Genomic DNA, 24,559 nt, shown 5'->3' with positions numbered 1-24,559 from the left:
GGGCCGGGGACAGGGAAGTCTGGGCGTCTCTGCTTAGACTGCTTCCCCCACGACCTGTACTCGGGTAAGCAGTGGAAAATGGATGGATGGATGGCAACCAAATTTTGATGTCCAGCCCCTTAGCCCTTGGACTCTTGCAGCTCTGGCGATCTTCATTATGTAGTTAAATAGCCCTGACATAAGTATTCACAGCCTTCTCAGCAGACACAAGATATTGCTACAACATTGATTTTACATACTGTACATGTCCTTTCAAACTCACTTTGAAATGACGTTGCAAAATAGTTGTATTTGTAAATTGAGATAACGTTGATGTCTAACATTGATTGGGAAATCACCAAATTTCAATGGTCCAGTCAACGTCACAACCTGACAGCGAATATACGTAAGTAAAAAGCATGTTGTTTTAACGTTGGATTTGTGTTGGAGAATATTGGTTAGGAAATGACCAAATTTCAATGGTTAAATCAACGTCAGAATCCGTCATTGGTTAAACGTCGTCAAAAAGCATGTTGTGCCATTGTTAAGTTTGAGCCGCTCAACAAGTGGAACAAGTGCAGCGCTGTGAATATTTTCAGGATGCACTGTATATGTACCACAACCTGGGACATATACACATATAATACTAAATATACTGCATACAAACAATTTTTAATAATATGTTGCAGGGCGTATAATCCGCTATTTTATATATGTTAAAGAGGAACTGCACTTTTTTGGGCAATTTATTTTATAACGTTGTATACACATGTTGTAAGTATATACACTACCGTTCAAAAGTTTGGGGTCACCCAAACAATTTTGTGGAATAGCCTTCATTTCTAAGAACAAGAATAGACTGTCGAGTTTCAGATGAAAGTTATCTTTTTCTGGCCATTTTGAGCGTTTAATTGACCCCACAAATGTGATGCTCCAGAAACTCAATCTGCTCAAAGGAAGGTCAGTTTTGTAGCTTCTGTAACGAGCTAAACTGTTTTCAGATGTGTGAACATGATTGCACAAGGGTTTTCTAATCATCAATTAGCCTTCTGAGCCAATGAGCAAACACATTGTACCATTAGAACACTGGAGTGATAGTTGCTGGAAATGGGCCTCTATACACCTATGTAGATATTGCACCAAAAACCAGACATTTGCAGCTAGAATAGTCATTTAACACATTAGCAATGTATAGAGTGTATTTTTTTAAAGTTAAGACTAGTTTAAAGTTATCTTCATTGAAAAGTACAGTGCTTTTCCTTCAAAAATAAGGACATTTCAATGTGACCCCAAACTTTTGAACGGTAGTGTATGTAATGTAGTAAGAGGCACATTCATTATAAGTAATATTTACCTATTTTGGTCATTTCAAGCACACGGCAGCACATTAATTTCACAGACGCATCACATTTCCTTACACCACTAATCATGGCAGACTTCATGAGAGACCTTTGGTACAAATGATGATCCGGAACCCTATATTTTTGAGGCCGAATATAAGGAGGATGAGCTACAAGTTTTAGAAGCTGAGGGATGAACCGATTAAGCTTTAGTGAAACCCTAAGCATCATGTTGCAGTATTGCTTGGGGCTGAACCAGAAATACAACTACAAACATAATAAAACAATCACTTACTGTACAATGTCTACTCTCACCGGGATGCCGACTGATGTTTATGTCTTCCCGTTTAGACGCGGAATTAATCATAATACTCACGCAAGTAAAAAAAACGTTTTGAGTCTTTCTTGCCATTTCCCGGTATAAGTTTGATGTCAAAGTTGACCAACTTCTCGGTTTATGTCCACAATCTTCTACTATCCAGGTGAGAGGCATCATTTGTAATCAATAATTAACTTTCACCAACTCAGAGGCGATGCAGCAGCTCAGTATGTCAATAGAGCAGCATAAGCTTGTTAGTGCTCCGTGATTACGGCGCCACTAAATATAGTTTGTCTGCGTTTTCGATTATAATAACAATATTGATAATACTTAGTTAATATTCAGGTCAGGACATGTAAATTGAGTATGTTTGGGGTGTTTATAGAGGGCTTTTGGGGAGGAATATTGTACTCCCATTAGCTGCATTGTTAACCACTTGTTAACCACTTGCCGTAGTTAACGAATTCAAACGCATAAAAAAAAGAAAAAAAAACTTTTTGTCTTGCAAAGGGATTGTGAATGATAGGCAAAATTCCCCCAAAAAGGGCAATTCCTCTTTAAGTTTGTAACCCCTTGAAGATTTGAGAGATGTAACTGTAATCGTATCCAATTAGTCCCAGACAGCAAAAAGGAATGCACCCCAAACAATTGCTAAGGTCTCAGGGGGATAAATAGTAAAAGTTAATTATGTTTAACTCATTTTAATCATTGTATTGTGTTATTGCAGTTGTGGGTCTGCCCCAAAACCCAATTAAAATCAAATGAAAAAGTGACGTTAGCCAAAACCCTGAATCTCCTTTCCCCATTGACAACATTCATTGCAGAGACGAGACATTTTAGTAAATGGCTTTGTCCAAATACCAGACTTGCCTCAGCGTTCATGAACTCATTAACGTCTTGTTTGTTTTTCCCCTTTTTACCAACAATTACTCTAAGCCCTGTTCTTCTTCTTCACATCTTTCTCAGTCATTTTTCAGTGACGAAATAAATCATGAAGTGCAAAAATGCGCGTTTACGCCACATTTAATTCGCATAGTCGGTCAAAATCCAACATAATGCTACACGGAGATGGTATTTAAGGCCTCATTACTTTAAAATTCAACCGACGAACGGCTGCAAGGACAGCATCAATTAAAACTAATAGATTAATCACAACCCATTCTGCAAGAAATATAATGAGAGAATGGATGACTTGCGGAATTAAACCAACAATCTAATTTCCAATTATAAAGTGCACATGCCAGATGTGAAAGGCTGGGTGAAAATACAGCCAATGGATCAGTATAAATACATTATTTCTACTAAGGCCATGTCTACACTAAGTCGTTTAACCCCTTAAATGAATAATTATTTAGCCTAAGCCCCGTTTCAGCCACACTAAACCATCGGACAAATTTTTACACAGGTAAGTCAGCCGTGTAATTCTCGAATCGCCGGCTCTTAGCTATGTATGGACTCATTGATCGTTTACAAAGTGAGTTCGGAGAGGAAGTGACGCCAGAAAGACATGCCCCACACAGGAAGTGACGTCAGAAAGAACACGCCACAGCCAGCTTCAAAATAAAGCTTGGAGGTATCCAGACATGCTTTTTACAGGATGATCGTCCACAGTGTTTACTTCCGTTTAGTGCTTTAAACTGTAGTTGCGTCTTCTTGTTGTCCATAGCGTTTATACTCCTATGGATTCTTCATTCATGACTCCAAGCAAACGTTGCTTGGAGTCATGAATGAAGAATCCATAGGAGTAGAAACGCTACGTTCATCCTGTAGCACTTGCAGTGAGCGAACTCGCCCAAAAAAATGGGGCCATAGCACAAACAATAACACCCCTTTTCAGGGTCTCGGCTTGTGTTTTATGAAAACTATGTGTTGAACACAAAACAGTATGGCTGTTAGCAAAGAAAAATCTATAAATTCGCCAAACTGTCGTTCAAAGCGTCGGAAAAAAGTAACGGCGTTTTGCCTGGAATTTTCAGAATTAGCAATTACATAAGCAGAACAAAAAATATTTTAGCTCTCAAGGACCCATAGCGTCCAGATGACTAAAATGTCAATAATTTTGATGGGCGGTGTGAACTATCAGTAGAAGAGGACGCAAAATAGAATAGTAAAGGTTAAACTATTACTCTTCTTTCCCAGTTTTTCTGCAGGTTCTGACTAAGGGCCTGAACTACTAAAGGTTTGCGTGTACTAGAACACGTGCTGAACTACTATACCTGTGCAAAGTGGATTGCGTCTGTTAAGTGATCAGAATAAGGTGTGCTATCCATTTAGAGTGTCTGTCTTTTAATATGCAGAATATATACTGATCATCAGAACATCCAAAATACTGGGATGAAAAAATGCAAATATAATTATTCTAAAACCGGTACGTATCTGCTGCATGTTTGAAAATGTAGCAAAATGCCACAGGTAGGCGCATAATTACATGAATGTGCAGTAAATGATGGCGTGTCCCCGTCACTTTTGTTTTTGCTCCCATGTTTAATGAGTTGAATTTAAAGATGTAAAACTTTTACTCCGGTTGTGAGGCCGGTTGGATGTACTGCCAAATTCTCTGAAACACCTTTGGAGACGTCTTATGGTAAAAAAAATTAACATTCTAGTTACATGCAACAGCTCTGGTGGACATTACTGCAGTCAGCATGCCAATTGTACCGTACCTCAAGACTTGTGACATCTGTGGCATCGTGCTGTGTGATAAAACTGCACATTTGGTCTTTTGTTATGGGCAGCCTAAGGCACACCTGCGCAGTAATCAAGCTGTTTAATCAGCATCTTGATATGCCACACAGGTGAGGTGGGATGGATTATCTTGACAAAGAAGAAATGCTCACTAACACAGTTTTAGACAGATTTGTGAACAATATTTGAGAGGAATCGGTATTTTGTTTATACAGTAAAAGTTTTAGATCTTTGAATTCAACTCATGAAAAATGGGAGCAAAAAAAAAAAAGTGTTGCGTCGATATTTTTGTTTAGTGTAATATATGCATATAGGCATTTTATAATCCGGTGCAGCTAATATATGAAAAAAAAACGTTTCCTTCTAAAATTTAGTGGGTGCGGCTAATAATCCGATTTTCGACCAACATCAGTGTGTGTATACTAATACCGGTATACCGTACAACCCTAGTTTTTAATCATTTGTACACAAAGATTTCCATCGGGGGCATTAAATAACCACCACTTGTTCACTTATGTAGGGTATGTGCGTCGTTTCTATTGAAAAACCCATTAGCACTCCGAACATATGGGAGTCATTTTGGTCAGGCCTAATACTCTAATAAAACTAGCAGGTCTTCTTAATTCAGTGTATTGTCCTCCGTTGTTGCAGAGAATGACGGGATGTGAAGGTAGAAAACAACAACACTTGTCTTTCAAGGATTTATGAAACATCCTTTCTTACACGGCCCTGTTTAATCTGTCGCGTTAGAATCTTAGTGTGTTATTATTATCCCCAGATATAATATCAATGTCTTCCTGTGGATAAGAAAGTCGCGGCGCTGTTTGCTTTCGCTCTCACAGAGGAAATTAAAGTATGCAATCTGATAAAGAATCGACTCTAATGAAGAGCCTCTGCCAATCACGTGGCTCTTTGTTGTGTGGCAAAGACGAGCCTCGCTAGTCAGGAAGCACAATTAATTACACTCTGATATCCTGATATATGTTTCAAATGAAAGCTCTGTTGATGTGATGGCACCTCTAATTTGTTTGGAAGCATCGAGCTCATGAAGGTTTAGGATTGGTGGCCACTGGAGGACGACTCTGAGCTCATCTCGATGATGCAATTCTCTATTGTTGGTTTGTCATTGAACCTGGCTCGGGTGTTGATTGATTCAAGTTTAGGCCTGGGCCGATAAAATAATTTTGCTCGACAATATATGGACTTAAAAATTTTTGCCGATAAACGATATTATTGTCAACAATATTTTGAGTACAAATTAACCATTAATAAATAATAATATTTCAAGAATACCCTATCAAATGTACAAAACCCAAAACCAGTGAAGTTGGCACGTTGTGTAAATCGTAAATACAAACAGAATACAATGACTTGCAAATCCTTTTCAACTTATATTCAATTGAATAGACTGAAAAGACAAGATATTTAATGTTCGAACTGAGAAACGTAATAATTTTTTGCAAATAATCATTAACTTAGAATTTAATGGCAGGAACACATTGCAAAAAAAGTTGACACAGGGGCATTGTTACCACTGTGTTACATGACCCTTCCTTTTAACAACACTCAGTAGTACCCATGTGACGACATTGGTCACATGGGTACACCTCCTGTCACGATGGCGATGTACAATTGTTGTCGTGACCCTAAGATGCAGAGACGGCATTCAAAATGTAGGAAAAGGAGTAGCAAGAGACATAGTTTATTGAAACCTATCTCCAGCTTATTAGTGATTCCCAAAGCCCAAAAAAGTCTGCGGGCTATAGAGCGTTTTATATTCGGGCTCCAGTACTCTGGAATGCCCTCCCGGTAACAGTTATAGATGCTACCTCAGTAGAAGCATTTAAGTCCCATCTTAAAACTCATTTGTATACTCTAGCCTTTAAATAGACCCCTCTTTTAGACCAGTTCATCTGGACTGGACTCTCACAATATTATGGTAGATCCACTTGACGTCCATTGCACTGGTCGCCCAGGGGGGTTGGGGGTGTACCCACATGTGCAGTCCCCTCCAAGGTTTCTCATTGCCATCCCATTGGGTTGAGTTTTTTGTTGTCCTGATTTGGGATCTGAGCCGAGGATGTCGTTGTGGCTTGTGCAGCCCTATGAGACACTCGTGATTTAGTAAACATTGATTGATTGACTTTGCTTGCTCTTCTTTGTATCTCAGCAATATTTAACAAATATACAGTAACCACAAAAGCAAGGGACGTCGGGCCCAGGACAAAACTCCAAAACGCACCACCAGCTCTACAAGTGAACCCAACCACACCCTCCCTAATCTCCCGATTGCACAATCTTTCAACACCCATCTCACAAACCGCAGACCTTTAACAAAACTCACAAGGGTGTACGCTCCAAGACTGGACCAATAAATCTGTTGCGTTCATCAGAATTGGCACTAAAACTGTCAGGCTTGTTACTGACAGTTTGGTTATGTTTGGGTTTTCCTCTGTGTTTGTGTTTAATTCCTGTCAGCGCTCTTATTTTGGTTCCATTTCCTGCATGTCTCCCTGAGTGCTCGTTTCCCTCACCTGTCCCTGATTGGCAGCCTGGCACACCTGGTTGCAATTGCCAATCAGGCTACTATTTATGCTTGCCTCGCCCTACAGTCAGGGCTAGATGATTGTATCCTGTATCCTGTTGCCTTTTTTCTGTAACCTGTTATCCTGATTACTGTTTCCTGGTTCCTGTTTTCCCTGCATGTGCACTTACCAGTTGCACTATTTGTTTTTTGACATTAAAGTCATGTTTTCCTGCGCTACGCCTGCCATCTCTGCATCTTGGGGTTCAAGACAGACAAAAACCGTAATATTCATTGTGTCGGCCATATTTCGACACCATTCGAACAAAACAAAACCCAACAATTGACATCCATCCATCCATTTTTCCACCGCTTGTCCCTCTCGGGGTCTCGAGGGTGGCTGGAGCCTATCCCAGCTACTCCAAACAGGATGCTCCTGGAGTGAAGTGGCCACCCAGTACAGAGCGCCACCAGCAGGCTGCTATGGTCTCTGTCCCTTGCTAAAGAATATCAATCCATGCAATAAGTACCAAAACACAGAGCAGCTGGTCATTGGCTCCCGAAAGCTAGGGGAACGGCACTTTTTCTGGGGAGATCTGCCCATTATCCACAATTGCTATGTGAGACAAGAACATTCGTCTTTCTCTTTTCTGTGCATTCATTCATTCTTTGGCCCACAGAAGCAAATACAAACTATTATTAGCCACCTTGAGACCCTCTCCCGTAAACCTAATAATCAGGTTAGAAATTTAGGGGTAATAATGAACTCAGACTTTATCGACCACATTAAGTCAATGATATCAGCAGGAATAATGTCCGAATCAGATTTAGAACAATTAATCCATGCCTTTGTCTCCAGCAGGTTAGACTAATGTAATGGCCTTTGCACTGAGCTTTCTAAATGAGCTGTAAAGCAACTGCAGTACATCTAGAATGCTGCGGCTCGAGTCCTGACTAGAACCATGAAATATGACCAGTTTAGTTCAGTGCTAAGGTCACTGCACAGCCTTCCTGTTGCTTGGAAAATAGACTTTAAACAGCTCTCTTTGTGTACAAGTGTGTTGATGGTCTTGTGCCAAAGTACATCTCTGACATGTTAGAACCGTATGAACCATCTCGGCCTCTGAGAACCTCAGGGAGTGGTTTCCTGCTGGTGCCCAGAGTCAGGACCAAACATGGTGAAACTGCGTTTCAGTTTTATGCTCCCTAAAATCTGGAAGTCTTCCAGAAAAATGTGAGAAGGGGCTCAACTTTGCTACATGCTGTGGGTCAGCAAGGTCTAAAATATCCACAACTAACTCCCGAAAAAGTACAAGTATATCCTCCTTAGCCGCCATGTTTTGAAAGACTTCAAAGTTCTAAGCTTCAAACTAAAACAATCATTGTACTAGATTTTGATGGGTGAGTGTGACATATGAAAAGTTTTGTTTTTTAGCGCTGATATCTATTAAATATAAATAAATACATATTAAATACATACATACATCAATCAAAGTTTACTTATATAGCCTCTAATCACAAATGTCTCAAAGGGCTGCACAAGCCCCAACGACATCCTCGGCTCAGATCCACATCTGAAGGGACCAAAACCCCCAGCCCCCCACCTGGGATAGGCTACTGCTTGTCCCTCCAAGAGGGACAAGCAGTAAAAATGGATGAATGGATTAAATAATGAGATCAATAATTAGTTAAATGATTTAATCATTAATAAACATTGATATAAGCATAATTGAAGATAATTAAAATGGGAGATAACTAATTAAATATTAAATCAATAATTACTGTAATTATTTAAAAACATATTATTCGAAACATTAAATGAATAAATTATTAAAATGTATGAAAATAATGAAATATTGAAATAATTAATTAAATAATTAATTTCACTTTTTTTACAATAACTACATTATTGACACATTCATTAACGTATTTATTAAATTCACTCCAACTATAATTTATTAATGACACATTTAAGTAAAAATTCAAAGACAAATTAAAGGCCTACTGAAATGTGATTTTTTTATTCAAACGGGGATAGCAGGTCCATTCTATGTGTCATACTTGAGCATTTTGCGATATTGCCATATTTTTGCTGAAAGGATTTAGTAAAGAACATCGACGATAAAATTCACAACTTTTGGTCGCTGATAAAAAAGCCTTGCCTGTACTGGAAGTAGCAGACGATATGTGCGTGACGTCACCGGTTGTGGAGCTCCTCACATCTGCACATTGTTTACAATCATGGCCACCAGCAGCGAGAGCGATTCGGACCGAGAAAGCGACGATTGCCCCATTAATTTAAGCGAGGATGAAAGATTTGTGGATGAGGAAAGTGAGAGGGAAGGACTAGAGGGCAGTGGAAGCGATTCAGATAGGGAAGATGCTGTGAGAGGCGGGTGGGACCTGATATTCAGCTGGGAATGACTAAAACAGTAAATAAACACAAGACATATATATACTCTATTAGCCACAACACAACCAGGCTTATATTTAATATGACACAAATTAACCCCGCATAACAAACACCTCCCCCTTCCCGTCCATATAAACCGCCAATACAACTCAAACACCTGCACAACACACTCAATCCCACAGCCCAAAGTACCCTTCACCTCCCAAAAGTTCATACAGCACATATATTTCCCCAAAGTCTCCAAAGTTACGTACGTGACATGCACATAGCGGCACGCACGTACGGGCAAGCAATCAAATGTTTGGAAGCCGCAGCTGCGTATTCACGGTACCGCGAGTCTGCGTATCCAACTCAAAGTCCTCCTGGTAAGAGTCTCTGTTGTCCCAGTTCTCCACAGGCCAATGGTAAAGCTTGACTGTCATCTTTCGGGAATGTAAACAATGAAACATCGGCTACGTGTTTGTGTTGCTGCAGCCGGCCGAAATACACCGCTTCCCACCTACAGCTTTCTTCTCCCCTTTATTCACTGTGTCCATGCAGAGTATATCACACTCTGCAGACACTGAACAATTGATGTGCTCTTTTCTTTCTACATGTTCTGAGGTTCTGGATAGTATAGCGCCCCTCAGAGCTATACGTCCAAAGCCAAAACAGGAGCCTTGGCTCAATAAAACCACACGCACAGCTCGGCGTGAGTGGCGAAGGGCTGAGCGCAAGTGGAAAGGGGATCACTTGGAGGTTTCTTATCAAATTTTAAAAGAAAACTGTCAGAACTATCAAAGTGTGGTTAAAGCTGAGAAAACAAAATATCTGTCAGACTTAATTTTAAATAGTATCAGCAAGCCACGTGTTCTTTTTAATACTATTAGTTATGTTCTTAATCCAAATCCAGCCACTTTACTGGAGATGACAAGTGAAACTTGTGAAAAATTTCTCTCCTTTTTTAACGATAAGGTTGCTTTTATTCGGGCAAATCTTTCTCACTCTCCATTGAGTTTTAATGTGGCCACTCAGTGCTCGGCTGTGTTTAGTCAGTTTGAGCCTGTGTCCATGCCTGAGCTTACAGGAATAGTCCACAAACTGAAACCCTCGTCCTGTCCCACAGACCCTGTCCCACAGACCCAGTCCCCCCTCGCTTTTTTAAAGAAATCTGGGACACTATTGACTTGTCTGTTAGGGACATCATCAACAGCAGCTTGATTTCTGGCTGTGTCCCCTCTTTTTGTAAAAGAGCTGTTGTCGAGCCTTTGATTAAAAAAACAGGTCTAGATCCGACATATTTGTCAAATTATCGGCCCATTTCCAAATTACCTTTTGTGTCAAAAATTCTGGAGAAATGTGTTTTAGCGCAACTGCAGCCTTTTTTAGATGAAAATAGCACTTTAGATCCATTTCAGTCTGGATACAAGGCTTTGCACAGTACTGAATCTGCACTTTTAAAGGTTTTTAATGACTTGCTTTTAATGTCTGATTCTGGTAGCTCTGCCATTTTAGTGCTTTTAGATCTTACAGCTGCCTTTGATACAGTCGACCACACAATTCTTTTAGACCGCCTGAGGGACTGTGTGGGTGTCAGGGGGACTGCATTAGAGTGGTTCAGATCCTACCTGTCAGAGAGGTCCTTCTCTGTCAGGCTGGGGGACGCCACCTCTTCTTCTGCTCCGCTTTACTGTGGTGTCCCCCAGGGATCCATTCTAGGCCCCATCCTGTTTTCCTTGTACATTCTCCCTCTTGGAGAGATTTTTAAGAAACATGGAGTGTCTTATCACTTTTATGCAGATGACTACCAAATGTATATGCCAATTTCAAAAGGCCACGGCCCCCTGACACCCCTTCTCAACTGTCTATGTGATGTCAAGGCTTGGTTAGCCCAGAATTTTTAAATAATGAATGAGGGAAAAACGGAAATTTCAGTTTTTGGTCCGGCCCTCACTGACTTGGGACCATTGCAAAATTATGTGCGTCCCAAAGTCACCAGCCTTGGCGTCACTATAGACAGCGATTTTAAATTTGACAAACAAGTCAATGCCGTTTTAAAATCGTGTTTTTATCATCTTCGTCTTTTAGCAAAGGTAAAACCATTTTTATCTTTTAACCTTTTTGAACAAGTCGTGCATGCTTTTATTTCAAGTCGCCTGGACTACTGCAATGCACTTTATGCTGGCATTAGCCAAAAAGCTCTCTCCCGGTTGCAGTTAGTCCAGAACGCGGCAGCACGACTTTTAACAGGGGCCAGGAAACGCCAGCATATAACCCCAATTCTTCGGAGTTTGCACTGGCTCCCTGTTCATTTTAGAATTGATTTTAAAACCTTGCTGTTTGTTTTTAAAGCTTTACATGGACTGGCACCTAAGTATATCTCGGACCTCATCCAAATTTACACTCCTGCGCGCGCTCTGAGGTCCGAGAGCCAGCTCCAGCTCGTGGTGCCCAGGACGAGACTTAAAACTAGGGGAGACAGGGCCTTCTCTGTGGTCGGCCCTAAACTCTGGAACACTCTGCCCCTCCATGTTCAAACTGCTTCCACAGTGGAGTGTTTTAAGTCTCGTCTTAAGACCCACTTTTATTCTTTGGCTTTTAACACTACGTGAGTTATGTGGTCTTCTGTCCTCTGTTGTCCTGTGTGGTTAGGGTTAGGGTTATACATTTTGATGTCTATTTTACTGTTTTAATTGGTTTTACCCTTTAAAATCGTTTTTAATCATATTTATTTTTTATATTGTCTCTGTATTGGTTTTCTATTCATTTATTCTTTGTTTTTATTCAGTCATTGGTGTAGCATAATATTGTTTTTAATATTGTTTTTAATATCGTTTTTAATATTGTTTTTAATATTGTTTTTAATATTGTTTTTAACATGGCTGTGCAGCACTTTGGAAACATTCTTGTTGTGTAAATGTGCTATATAAATAAAGTGGATTGGATTGGATTGGATTTGCTGTCTCCATTGTTCATTGAACAAATAGCAAAAGATTCACCACCACAGATGTCCAGAATACTGTGGAATTTTGCGATGAAAACAGACGACTTAATAGCTGGCCACCATGCTGTCCCAAAATGTCCTCTACAATTCATGACGTCACGCGCAGGCGTCATCATATCGAGACGTTTTCAGCAGGATATTTTGCGCGAAATTTAAAATTGCACTTTAGTAAACTAACCCGGCCGTATTGGCATGTGTTGCAATGTTAAGATTTAATTATTGATATATAAACTATCAGACTGCGTGGTGGGTTTCAGTAGGCTTTTAAATGTTGTCAGTCCATAATATAAAAGCAGAAATATGATGAGAAAAATCAATAATGTAGTCATTTTATCAAATAAATTAAATTGTAGCATGATAATACACAGCTCATACATTCCTTTACTGTTTAGAATGTAATTGTAAAACAAATGGTATGTCGATGATATTTTATGACAATAAATACATAATATAAAAACATTACATAATCAGGCATGGGCACCAACCAAAAGAAATACAATTCAAATGCATAAAGTTTGATGAAGTAATCCATGGTATTATCATCATAACATCGAGTTTCTATTACAGCCCACATTTTTATGAACAGAGAATAATTATTTTTGAATTTTCTTCACTTGAAACGTAATGTGAAAGTCAATAATCGTGCAACAATATCATACAGTTTGAAATGACATTGTGCAAAGCTTATCACAACACCAATCAGGCCTTAAAGGCCTACTGAAACCCACTACTACCGACCACGCAGTCTGATAGTTTATATATCAATGATGAAATCTTAACATTGAAACACATGCCAATACGGCCGGGTTAACTTATAAAGTGCAATTTTAAAATTCCCGCCACACTTCCGGTTGAAAAACTCCTTTGGATATGATTTATGCGCGTGACGTCACAAAATCCACGGAAGTGGTTGGACCCCATCGACCCGATACAAAAACCTCTTGTTTTCTTCGACAAAATTCCACAGTATTCTGGACATCTGTGTTGGTGAATCTTTTGCAATTTGTTTAATGAACAACGGAGGCTGGAAAGAAGAACGTTGTAGGTGGGATCAATAGGTGTACTAGCGGCTAAGTACAATACTTACAGCAACACAACAAGGACTACTTACTACGCCTAGCCGATGCTTGCCGCCAAACCCACGGATGAAGTCCTTCGTCGCGCCGTCGATCGCTGGAACGCAGGTGAGCACGGCTGTTGATGGGAAGATGAGGGCTGGCTGGCGTAGGTGGAGCGCTAATGTTTTTATCATAGTTCTGTGAGGTCCGGTTGCTAAGTTGCTAAATTAGCCTTAGCGTCGTTAGCAACCGCATTGTTAAGCCTTACCAGGCTGACAATTTTTAACCGTGTAGTTACATGTACATGGTTTAATAGTATTGTTGATCTTCTGTCTATCCTTCCAGTCAGGGGTTTATTTATTTTGTTTCTATCTTCATTTGAGAGCGATGCTATCACTAAGCTCAGTAGCTAAGTGTGTCACCGATGTATTGTCGTGGGGATAAAAGTCACTTTAAATGTCCATTTCGCCTGCTCGACTCTCATTTTCAAGAGGATATAGTATCCGAGGTGGTTTAAAATACAAATCCGTGATCCACAATAGAAAAAGGAGAGAGTGTGGAATCCAATGAGCCAGCTTGTACCTAAGTTACGGTCAGAGCGAAAAAAGATACGTCCATCACTGCCTCTCTAGTCCTTCACTGTAACGTTCCTCATCTACGAATCTTTCATCCTCGCTCAAATTAATGGGGTAATCGTCGCTTTGTCATTCCGAATCTCTCTCGCTCCATTGTAAACAACGGGGAATTGTGAGGAATACTAGCTCCTGTGACGTCTCGCTACATCCGGTACAGGCAAGGCTTTTTTTATCAGCGAGCAAAAGTTGCAAACTTTATCGTCGATTTTCTCTACTAAATCCTTACAGCAAAAATATGGCAATATCGCTAAATTATCAAGTATGACACATAGAATGGATCTGCTATTCCCGTTTAAATAAAAAAAATTCATTTCAGTAGGCCTTTAACAATGTATCATTATTTCCCTTAGCAACCATTCAGAGCATTAATTCATTAGAAATCTAATCCCTTCAAAGAAAACACTGATTAGCAAGGGCAGAGTGGAGTGAGGAGGCAACACTGTGTCCATCACTCCCTCCGCCATAATCTGTCCCCCACATGTTTGAGGTTAAAGTGGATTTAAACTCAAATAACATCCACTGCTATTCTCTCCATCTCTCGCCCGTGCATCGCCATTAGTGTAGTAGCGCTCGGCTCATATGCGCGCTAAAAATGGATTTAAGCACCATTAGCTTATTAGGCGCGAAATGACATTATCTCCCGTCAATGTGAACTCCACAGCAGCCATTTGGAGATAAATTATGCCATAGCAACACCCCCTGATCTGTCAATCAATCCTCTTATCAGTTTTTCTCCCCTGGGTATTTGCAATCACCCGTTCATTTCATGATTTAAATGGAGTCTAAGTGGCTCATCCAGGCCATGTGCTTGTAGGGAATCAATTTAAAAGAGCGAGGGATTTGGTAATATATCGTACAAAATATGGGAGAAGACGGTAATATCTCACCTATGCAGAGGTGGGTAGTAACCAAATTAAACCAAATCAAACTTGATTTATAAAACGCTTTTCATACATAATAGAAATGCAACAAAAAGTGCTTTACTGACTTAAAAACAATGGCCTGAATCTACCGATCCCAATCATCTGCCACATAAACACACAGATGAATGCATGGCTGAATACAGAGGAGCCAGGTGAAGAAACACTATCACAAGAGCCGTCTGTACCAGGAGGTCATAACGCGTTACATTTACTAAATGTTCCTAAATTGTACTTGTCAAGAGTAGTTTCAATGCGACATACTTGGAAGAAGAAATGCTTTTACTTTGTAATATTGAGACTTCTTCGAGCAAGCATTTATTTCAACCAATCCTACGTAAGCCTAAGTGACGTTTGAGTCCGTTTAACCAATCAAACAGAGCCTGGCAGTCACATGACCCCACTCAAAATTGCCCACAGTAAAAAGTGACATGACCTTACAAACTAGAGAAGAAAAAAACCCATTGATATCATGCGCTGTCATCTGTGTCAGTAGAAATGTTCACATTTCAGCCAACAAGAATTCCACTTCTGACTAGAGAAAACATGTTGCAGGTAAGTTATAGGTGTTGTTTGTGCTTTAGCTGCACATATGCTAACATTAGGCCTGTTATAACATAAGTGACTAAAAAATGTGCATATTTTGTGTGGTCTTTTAAACGCACAAACACACACACACACACACACGCCAACTACTGTTGTAGTGCAAGTGCCATTAAATAATAGCCACTAAATAAATCAGAAGTTACTCACCAGTTACTCAGTACTTGAGTAGTTTTTCACTCTGTACTTACTTAATAATCTTACTCAAGTAATTATTTCGATGATTTTATAAATTTTATAATTAAATACGCTAAGCTATTTGGGATAAAAATGCTCCCTTAGCTTTTGTGTTGTTGAAGAAAAAGCAAATAGTTGTTATTATTACGGTATATCACATTTACCTCATTAATAATTCATTCATTTATTTTCAGAACAAGTCAAAGACCACTAAAAAGCATTATCTTTCACAAATATCTATGCGTTATAGAAGTTATTTTAGTTGTTTTGTTTATTTATATGTATATACATGTATATGTATGTATGTATATATATATATATATACATATATACATACATATACATATATATGTGTGTATATATATATATATATATATATATATATATATATATATATATATATATATATATATATATATAAATATATATATGCATATATATATATATATACATGTATATACATATATATACATACATATATAGATACATGTATATACATACATATATACATATATATGTATATATACATATATATGTTTTTGTTTGTATTGTTATTTTTTGTTTTTGTTTGTTTTGCATCAAATTCCCCGTGTTCTCACATCTATAACTAAAGCAATGCTTCTCAAACTGTGGTACGTGGACTCCATCTAGTGTTACACCAAATAATCAATTGATTACAATGTTTTATTTTCCCAAATTCAAACACAGTGCTACTTTTCAAACTGTGTGTAATGTGTAATGTTACAGTGGTCCACAATTTTAAATATACAGTACGTGTTCAATTAAACCTCTGCCTTGTTTTTAATGAATACGTGGGCCTACTACGCTTCTGTAGTTCACTGTTGGCCATTATGGTGGTACTTGGAGAGCCAAGTGTTTTCTGACGTGGCACTTGGTGAAAAAAGTTTGAGAACCACTAACCGTTCTCAAAATTATTCAACAATAATGACATTTCAAATCAAAAGTAACGGATCGATAACAAAGTCCCAGTATCACCAACCCCTAATATGCATCTAAAAAGAGAGCACCCCAAAATGAACCCCATGCCGTACTCAGAAAATGAGTTGAAAAGTGACTGAGGAGCAAAATGTACACCAAAGCATATCAAATAACATATTATTTAGACCAGAGGTGTCAAACTCATTTTCATTGAGGGCCACATCGCAGTTATGGTTGCCCGCTTTTAAAAATGAATATACATGTATACATATATATATATAATACATTAACAACATAGCTGCAAAAAAAATATTTGAATTTTACTTTAAAAACTGGTAGTTCAGTCACCAGAATTTTACAGTAAAAGCAGTGGGTTTTTTACAGCATATAAAAAATTTTAATGAATGGAAAAACAATACCACTGTTTTTAGCGGTAAAATTCAAGCAACAGAGCTGCCAGTTTTTTGGGGGTTTTTTACCGTAAAATGTTGTCGTTTTAATGTTTTTTTTAATGTTTTAGTGTCTTACTGTATATGGAAAAAAACAGTAGCAAAGTTGATTTTACGGTAAAAAACTCAGTCGGCGGAATTTAACCATAAAATCTATTTTCAATTTTACAGTCTACAATTTGATTGATCATTTGTTTTGAAATCGTAAGTCAATCAGATATTTAAGTACAGCATTTATCTTTATTTTAACAAAAAATATTTTTGCAATACATGTTAATATAATGTTTTGATTTTGATAATATTGAATTTTAAAAGATATGCAATTGCATACAGTACATGATGTTTAATGTCAAAAAGGAAAGAACAAAGGCAACTGCATTGACTCACATATGAACTTGAATTGCCATCCCATTCCTAACCCATAGGGTTCAATATGATGTCGGTCCACCTTTTGCAGCTATTACAGCTTCAACTCTTCTGGGAAGGCTGTCCACAAGGTTGCGGAGTGTGTTTATAGGAATTTTCCACCATTCTTCCAAAAGCGCATTGGTGAGGTCACACACTGATGTTGGTCGAAAAGGCCTGGCTCTCAGTCTCCGTTCTAATTCATCCCAAAGGTGTTCTATCGGGTTCAGGTCAGGACTCTGTGCAGGCCAGTCAAGTTCATCCACACCAGACTCCGTCATCCATGTCTTTATGGACCTTGTTTTGTGCACTGGTACACAGTCATGTTGGAAGAGGAAGGGGCCCGCTCCAAACTGTTCCTACAAGGCTGGGAGCATGGAATTGTCCAAAATGTTTTGGTATCCTGGAGCATTCAAATTTCCTTTCACTGGAACTAAGGGGCCAAGCCCAACTCCTGAAAAACAACCCCACACCATGATTCCTCCTCCACACAGTGCTTGATTTTATACACCTATGGAGGCCAGGTGATTAGGACACCTGATTCTGATCATTTGGATGGGTGGCCATGAAATCATCAAAGGTAAACATTTTCAAGTAAAAATATACATTGTCCATGAGCTGGAACAGGGGATGTTTTTTTTAATTTGTTTTACATACAAATATCCAGCAGTTCAATATGTCATCATGATTAGTAAGTGTGGTTAATGAAAAATGAATGTTCTATACTATGCAAATCCACTGAGGTGCAACTGGAATGCTGTCCCTATTTATACATACTGCATATTTAGCACATGCTCGCACGGTTTATCAGCAACTTCCAGTGTGGCCGTGGCAGAATGAATCGGGAATGAAATAGAGTGTCTCTGAACGGGTTTGCTCCACTCCAAATTGGAATCGCTCTCCTCATTGCTTCATTATCGCAACTTTCTCTTTGTGTCTGCTTGGAGGCTAATTAAAGGGGGGACAGAGAGAAGCCCGGGAAAAAGACCCCACTGATGGAAATCCAATGAGGTGGATATGAAGATGAGAACAGAGGAATTGTCTGTCGTCTTACAGTGCCCTTGATAAATAGTAGCAGTGCCTTCCTAAAAATTCTTGCTCTTGTAATTGGGGATGACTAATCTGAGTGTAGGTGGAATATAAAGTATGTCGAATCATTCCAAATCTACTTGTTTGAGTCTGAATGGGTCTTCTTGTTCTGCCTCAATTGCAGAAACATGCACATTAGGATAAACTCGCTTTCTAGAATGCATTGTTTTCCTTTCTTGCAATTAGGTTTAAAGAAGCCCCAAAATCAAGTTGCAAACTGCATGAAATGCCTGACAGATTTTTACCTCGACTAACCCCTGTCTGCAGAAAATGTATTCATTTGTGTAAACAAAAAAAAAATGCTGCACAATGACTAAAACACAAAATGGACATAAGTGACGAACAATCAGCAGGTGTGAATTAGGGTTGCACGAAAAAGACAATGTACACTGGAACTAATGTACACTAGGACCTAGAGATGTTCGATAATATCGATATTATCGGCCGATAAATGCTTTAAAATGTAAAATTGGAAATTATCGGTATCGGTTTTTTTATTATCGGTATCGTTTTGTTTTTTTTGTTTTTTGTTTTTTTTTAATTATTAAATCAACATAAAAAACACAAGATACACTTACAATTAGTGCACCAACCCAAAAAACCTCCCTCCCCCATTCACACTCATTCACACAAAAGGGTTGTTTCTTTTTGTTATTAATATTCTGGTTCCTACATTATATATCAATATATATCAATACAGTCTGCAAGGGATACAGTCCGTAAGCACACATGATTGTGCGTGCTGCTGGTCCACTAATAGTACTAACCTTCAACAGTTAATTTTACAAATGTTCATTAATTACTAGTTTCTATGTAACTGTTTTTATATTGTTTTACTTTATTTTTTAATTCAAGAAAATGTTTTTAATTTATTTATCTTATTTTTATTTATTTTTTTAAAAAGGACCTTATCTTCACCATACCTGGTTGTCCAAATTCCACGACTGTATATGTCGGTATCGGTTGATATTGGTATCGGTAATTAAGAGTTGGACAATATCGGAATATCGGATATCGGCAAAAAGCCATTATCGGACATCCCTACTAGGAACTCCTCTATTTGTGAACTGTTCCGTTTACCGACCTTTAGATCGTGCCAAATACCGTATTTCCCGGACCATAGGGCACACCGGAGCAGGTCTTGTCAGGTCTATTTTCATACAAAATGCGCACCGGATTATAAGGCACATTAAAGGGGTCATATTTTTTTTTTTTTTTTCTAAATGGAAAACACTTCCTTGTGGTCTACATAACATGTGATGGTGGTTCTTTGGTCAAAATGTTGCATAGATTATATTTTACAGATCATCTTCAAGCCGCTTTCAGGATGCGCCGTTTTGTGGGCGGCTCACCTTCGACAGGGTCCTTTCTCCGTCATCTCATGTTGTAGCGGTGTAGCGTGCAAGGACAGGAGTGGAAGAAGTGTCAAAAGATGGCGCTAACTGTTTTAATGACATTCAGACTTTACTTAAATCAATAACGGAGCAGCATGTTCTCATCCGTGGCTCACTAGTGCAACAACAACGCCGGAAATATGTCCCGTGAAAAATCATCCGACCGGAACTCTCCAATAACTAAAGTTCCTTGGGTGAATAATGTCAACTCACTACACCGGTATGTTTTAGCGCTTTCATGGCAAGTTTACTGACAGATATCAATCAATCAATCAATCAATCAATCATTTAGTCCAGTGGTCCCCAACCACCGGGCCGCGGCCCGGTACCGGTCCGCGGACCGATTCGTACCGCGCAAGAAATAAAAAATAAAAAAATAAAAAAATTGTTGTTTTTTGTTGTTGTTTTTTTTTATTAAATCAACATAAAAAACACAATATATACATTATATATCAATATAGATCAATACAGTCTGCAGGGATACAGTCCGTAAGCACACATGATTGTATTTCTTTATGAAAAAAAATAAAAATATTTTCAAGCGTTGACCGGTCCCCAGCTACAAAAAGGTTGGGGACCACTGATTTAGTCAATCATTCAATCACTTTATCGACTACAGTGTCGACACGGACTACAAAGGTGGGCGCGTGCAATTTTCAGGACTTATGCAGATCACAAATACAGATCAGCAGGTACCAGAAGGTAAGAAAAGTTGCTTTTGCATAATATTGCGAAACAAAATGCCAGATAATATGTCTTACCTTACACACACACCATAATAATAACTCATATGTTGAAGCACAGTAAATCCATCAAGCGGTGCAGCTTCATAGCTTACCAAAGTCATACTAAAACATTTTGATAGATTTTTGAGCATCGTGTGTAATGTTCTATATTTTCAATGGAACATATACAAATTTGGTGTTGTTTACTTGAGTCATATTGCAGTCTACATGTATCTCTTATGTGTGACTGCCATCTACTGGTCACACTTATCATTTCACCTTGTACAAAATAAAATAGCTTCGAGGTCGGTCAGCACAACCAAAATGATTCCGTATATTAGGCGCACCGGGTTATAAGGCGCATTGTCGAGTTTTGAGAAAATGAAAGGATTTTAAGTCCGCCTTATAGTCCGAAAAATACGGTATTCCTCTGTGTGCGAACCATGTCTCGGTATAGTAACACTTCATTCATTTATTCATTCATTTCTGTGTGCCGGTGAAAGTCTCAGGGTGCTGCCATGTCGATGACATCACTTCCTGTGTCGTGCAGGACACACTGGGCGAGGCCAGCGGTAGGAGCAGCAGACATAAAAAAGATTTTGGTGAGAAAGTAAAACTCCAGATTAGCCTTCTTGTTCATTAATTTGATGTCTGTAACATTACCTTTAATGGGCTTCAGCTGTCATCTGGACAAGTTTCCAGTTTATTACAGAGCAGGCCTGGGCAATTATTTTGACTCGAGAAGCCAAATTTACAGAAAAAAATGTGTCTGGGGGCCGGTACATCTATTTTTAGGAACACTAATACAAAACCTCACAATAATGTCTGATTGAATGCTAAAAACGTTATGACAGACCGCCTTAAAAACAGAATGGATTTTTTTTTCTATGAACGATAAAACACTGAATATTGACAAAATATGAATGTCACACCCCCTCTCGATCGACATATTTTACAATCATGCAAAACGCAACAAAAATGCAACAAACTACCTACAATCTGATATATCTGATACATCACGAAGCTTTCGAACTTTGTTGTAAACATCTCCTTCACTGCTTGGTGCCTTGTCTGAGCTGCTGTCACTTAGATTACCACAGTAACTAGTATATCATGCAAAAGCGCAGGTTCCAACCATTGAAATACTTTGTAGTTCAAGATTGAAAAGCTTAACGGGCCGCATGTGGCCCCCGGGCCTGTTGTAGAGCAACTGTTTGCTTCACACATATCATCGTCAGACAGTGGTCCAGGAGGTGCCCATTCAGAGGCTGCATTGAATTGTATTATGACGCATTCAAGTTCGACACAGTAATTCATAATTAGTGAATGATTACCTCTGTCAGATGCTTATAATTACTAATTAACTATTTGTTGGGTGGTTAATTGAAAATGTATTTGCAATCAGAGGTGTAATAACATATGGTAAATCAGTGTAATAAGAAGACGACAACTAATAATTCATCATTTTCATAATATTCTGACTTGTCGAATCGGTAATCATAAAAAAGGAAGCAAATTGGGTGTATTACGCCAAGCATCGTCAAAAACAAGAAAATCATCATTATGGAGAGAGTTTAGCGTGATGTTTAGTCTCCAGTTCCCACACTGAGATGAGAACATCATAGAGCTTTTAATACCATCGTTAAATTGGTATAATCAATGTCGATGGCACGTTCTAGATGTGTCCCGCAAATTTAAGCTCGCCGCTAATATCCCTCCACAGTTAGGCTGACCACACGTCCTCTTTTCCCCGGACGTGTCCTCTTTTGCGGGGGTGTCCGGGGTGTCCGGGCGGGGTTTCTTAAATGCCTCAAATGTCCGGCATTTTGAATTAGGGTTGCGTGTATTTTCAACGTACGTCCAGGGTTAAGTTAAGAAGGGGTTAAAAAAAAATAAACTGAAGGTGTGCGCACGTAGCAACATTCGTGAGGGAGGGGCAGAGACACAGAGCGAGAGAGCTAGTCAGTGGAGAGACAGACATGAGAACAAGAAATGCCGAAAAGTAAATGCAACTTCACGGATGATTTGCGGGAAAAGCATCTGTGTTTTCGTCCTGGCCGTGACACATGGGAAGCAGAATGCACTGTGTGCAAAGCAGCAACGTATATATCTGTGGCAAATAAAGGGGCCAACGATCTACAAGCCATTATAGACACTACAAAGCACAAAACAGCTGTGCAGGGCGAGAGCTTGTCTGCTGTTTTTTATTTAAATTTAATTAACTTGTTTTGAGGCATTATTTATGTTTACATTATATACAAAAGGTTATTTTGAATATTTCTACCTCTGCACTTTTTTTTCCAAAACTGTGAATGTTACAGAATATAAGTGTGACTTATTTTGTTATACCGTCAAGCAGTGTTGGCGTTGTTGCACTTTTTGTGTCTTTTTAACGCATTGAAATCAGAAAGGACGCAGATTTATTTTTTATTTTTTTACAATTTGCGGCCCACAGCTAATGTTTTAAAGGCCCACGGCACATTCTAAAAATACTATTAAAATAAATATAACAAAAGTGAAATAAAAAACTTAAAGGTGAAATGTAATTTAGAAAAAGTTGCAATGTTGACTAATAAAACAAAGCTGATTTTTTTTTTTTCTTTCAAACGGTCATTGCTCAAAACATAATATTGAATCAAAATCAATGTTATTATGAATATTTGACCTATCAAAGGTTCCGATTACTTCACATCAAATATTCCACTTTGAAAAATATTTTTGGCGGAAGATTTTGCATATTTTGTGTGTTTGCCATAAAAAACAGTTTTGTTTGACAAAAAAGGGCGGAAAACAAACAAACAAAAAAAACAACATAAAAAAAACTAAAACATTTTGAAATGAGGAATGGATCCGAAGTTGATGTAGACTCCAGAGATTTAAGCGTTAAATATAAAATGTATGTATGCCCTGGCACACCATTATCATCATTTCATGACCCAAGCAAAACACTTTTTACACTTTTATACTGAAATAAATACACCTACAACTTATTAAATAAAAACATAGAAAAAACTACCAGCAGCGGTAAAGTTCAGATCCATGAAGGAAAGTGAATGAATGTTTATAACTGAATACATTTACATATTTATACACATTTGTTTTCTTTTGTATTATCTTTTTTAATGAATTAAGTAACGTTTATGACAACCTTTTTCCGAAACACAATATAGAATGTGAGATATAACAGGATAATGCATACATTTGTCATTTGTTTTCAAAACGCTTACAAAAAAGTGGGACCCCAAAAATTTACTGTGGGACCCCATTTTTATGACTTGATGGGGTCCCTGGGACCCCATTTTGAAAATTCCTAGTGCCAACATTGCTGTCAACAGAGAAGAAAAAATGCTTTGTTCAAAAAATATTCTATTTATAAAGCAAGTTCGAGTATCATTGGCAAATTTTCACCTAGTCCCGGCCTTGGCGTGCTGCCCGCCTTGGCACGCATATATGTGTCCTCTTTTTGGGATTTCAGAATATGGTCAGCTTATCCACAGTGCAAAGCCGCTTTTAAGTCAGCCACACTCGCCTCCATAGCAAGTTTCTCGCACGCAACATTATCACTGGAGGATGAGGAATAGCTAAACATGCTACACTACGCAGCAGGGGAGGATACAATAAACAATGCTAAGCTAGCGCTCTTGAGCTATATCGAACACTTAAAGTTCGATATATCGCGCCCCAAAATAACCCAATATTCTATAAAACGCGATCGTGCCTTAGACCCTAAATTTTCGCTCGTTTACGTTACGGTGTGATGGTCGGTAGACTGGGGCGTAGGACTAGCTAACGAGCTTAGTCTGTTATGGGTCTCAGCCGGTTCACAAAAGCTTGTAGGCCGTTTAGGGCTGCTACAAACTGGGCTAATTAGCTCAATACGGCCAACGCTAGCAAGCGTGTCGACGGCCTAAAATGTTACGAA

This window comes from Entelurus aequoreus, linkage group LG02, assembly GCF_033978785.1.
Source record: "Entelurus aequoreus isolate RoL-2023_Sb linkage group LG02, RoL_Eaeq_v1.1, whole genome shotgun sequence".
In the NCBI taxonomy this organism is placed as follows: domain Eukaryota; kingdom Metazoa; phylum Chordata; class Actinopteri; order Syngnathiformes; family Syngnathidae; genus Entelurus; species Entelurus aequoreus.
This window is presented reverse-complemented; position numbering follows the sequence as displayed.